The following is a 2,794-nucleotide window of genomic DNA, read 5'->3' on the forward strand; positions in this document are numbered from 1 at the left end:
GGTTGTGTAGGTCTTCCTTAATATCCATTACTACGAAATCCGTAGGATACAAGAATTTTTCGACTTTCACCAAGACGTTCTCAACTATGCCCTTAGGATATCGAATTGTATGATCGGCAAATTGGATTGTCATTTTAGTTGGTGACAAGTCTCCTAACTCTAATCTCTTGTAGAGAGAGTAGGGGATTAGGTTGAAACTTGCTCCTAAATCTGCTAGCACATGAATGGTTCCAGATTGGTAGATTGAACACGGGAAAACGAATTGACCCGTATCTCCTAGCTTTGGTGGTAGAGAGTTTCTGGGTAATGCAGAGCATTCTTCACTCAGTGGAATTTAGTTAGAGTCTGGTATCCTCTCCGTTGTAGATAGAAGCCTTCGGATGTATCTCTTCTGGTTGGGAACTTTGGACATAGTGTCCAAGAATCTTCCATCAAGTTTGAAGGAATCAAGCTTGGATGGTTCTTCTTGTAGCCTTCCAGGATAAGGTATGCGAACTGGAGTTTCAGGGGTCAGCTTCTGAGTATATGTTGATTTGTTCTTAAGCCTAGTTGACCTTCTCCGTGGTTCTTCTTCTGGGATTACGGAATCTATTTGCTTTGCTTCTTCTATGTGGGGATTCTGGATAGTATTACTTGGCAATCTTCCCTGCGGTCGGGTTTCAAGGCGTTGTGATAACTGTCCGAGCTGCGTTTCCAAACTTTTGAGCAGAGCCAATTGATTTCTCATTAGTATCTCCGTCTGATCTTGTCTGGTTGCAGTTCTCTGATTTAACTGTTGTTGTCCTTGGATGAACTGAGTTAACTGATCATCAGCTCCGAGAGTGGGGTTAGTTGCTTTTGTAATCTGGGTGGTAGGGGAATTCTCCTCAACTGGGGGACCAGTGAGTGGAAGTGGTTGATCGTAGGTCAATTGAGATTGTTGGGCTGGATAAGGTGGATAGCGATAGCGGAAAGGTTGATTGCTTCGCTGAAATTGATTAACCCTTGGTGGTTGATTGAATCCGAGATTTGGTGGAGAGCTGGGTATTGAACGTAATAGACTGAACCGTCAGGGTTTTCGTACTCAACTTGATAGTCTTCAGTGGGTTGCAGGTTGGTACAATTAACACAAGCCTGAGCTTGGTTAACCTGCTGCGGTTGCGTCTTCAATTCTCCGAGTTGCTTTGCAAGAGATTCCATCTTATCCGTGAGGGATTTGATGGCCTCTGTTTGATTGTTAAGTGCAGAGAGTGGGGCAGATGATGAAGTTGTTTCACCACTGTTCCAGTCATGATGATGCATCGTCATGTTCTCGAGCAATTCCCATGCTTCATCTGCAGTTTGATTCATCAGATTCCCTTGAGCTGCTGCATCGATCGTCGTCCTATGATTTACCGTAAGACCATTGTAGAAGGTACATATTTGGGCTGACCGTTCTAACTGGTGATTAGGGCATTTCTTCAGCAGGGTTTTGAAACGCTCCCATGCAGTGTAAAGAGATTCATCATAACTTTGTTTGAAGTTAATGATGTCATTCTTCAGTTTGGTTTGTTTAGAAGGAGGGAAATATTTGGTTAGGAATTTAGTCGCCATCTCCGTCCATGACGTGATGGAATCTTTTTCCAGTCCTTCAAACCAAGTTTGAGCATGATGAGTGAGAGAATAGGGGAACAAGTATAGCCGGACTATATCTTGTCCTATCCCTGGCTGTTTGTAGGAGTTCGAAAGAGATATGAATTTATCAAGGTGAGAATTAGGATCGTCATTCGGTAATCCATGAAACTGACAGTTATTTTGAATGAGCTGGATGATGTGATGTTTTAACTCGAACGAGTGTCCTTGAATCTCTAGAAATCTGATTGGTCCTCCTCGGCCTTCAATCGAGGGTTTTGTGTTTTCTGCTAAAGTAACGCGTAACGCCATTTGGTTTCTGATTCGTGCTTCCTTGCGAGCTTTAGAGATTATTGCGTCTGGATCAGGTACGAATAACAACGGCCCTGGTCTAGATCGGGTTTGGGTCATACACTAGGTATTCCTTTTTATTTTTAATTTTTCTCAAATAAGCTAAACTATAATAAGCTAAACTAATCTAATTCTAAGGTAATCTAATTTAATCTAAGGTAATCTAAGGTAATCTAAGGTAATCTAATCTAAGGTAAACTAAAGTAATCTAAAGTAATCTAATTAATTAACTAACTATCCTATGGTGGAATATGTTTTTGGTTCTGGCTACTGATTCTCTGGTATTTCGGTAACAAAGCTTCGCACAAACTATTCAACAAACCAAGTGGCCAGGCCGACTACGGAGAGGCAGGATCCTTTTGGTCCCAATACAATTGGCGACTGTTCGAAAAATAGAATAACCAAGTCCGTGTATAATTGTCTTTCTTAGACACCACTAAATGCTTGCGAATAAGTTTGATAGAGAGCAGGATTGCCTGATACCAGTTCCCCGGCAGCGGCGCCAAAAACTAGCAGATCTCCTGATATGGCCGAAACGGACGGTTTTTATTTGCGCGGTGTCGTTAGGCCGCGGCTCGCCAGGATCAGCCACTCGTGGGAGAGGGTACTGTTTTAAATTTATATTTAGCGGGGCCTAAATCATACTACTCCTTATAAGTAAGGGAAGTATGACCTAGAGTCGTATTTTTGAGATATCAGTAACATCGAACATATATTGTAGCCTAAGATAGTTAGGGAGTAGTGAATATTTATTTTGGGATTTTCTGATTTATAAGATAGATAAAGTAAATGCGATAAAATTTGTAATTCAGATAAGGTTAAAGTAAGTGCATACTATGATTTTATCAGTTAT

The 2,794-nt window shown here is 41.4% G+C and overlaps 1 non-coding gene across 1 annotated transcript; it reads left to right on the forward strand.

Moving 5' to 3' along the window:
* The first annotated feature begins 1,417 nt into the window (after positions 1–1,417).
* On the forward strand, positions 1,418–1,524 carry LOC139873919 (small nucleolar RNA R71). Its single transcript, XR_011767629.1, has one exon. It is a non-coding gene; the product is annotated as a small nucleolar RNA R71 (small nucleolar RNA).
* The last annotated feature ends 1,270 nt before the right edge of the window (positions 1,525–2,794 follow it).

This window comes from Rutidosis leptorrhynchoides, chromosome 10, assembly GCF_046630445.1.
Source record: "Rutidosis leptorrhynchoides isolate AG116_Rl617_1_P2 chromosome 10, CSIRO_AGI_Rlap_v1, whole genome shotgun sequence".
Classification (NCBI taxonomy): Eukaryota; Viridiplantae; Streptophyta; class Magnoliopsida; order Asterales; family Asteraceae; genus Rutidosis; species Rutidosis leptorrhynchoides.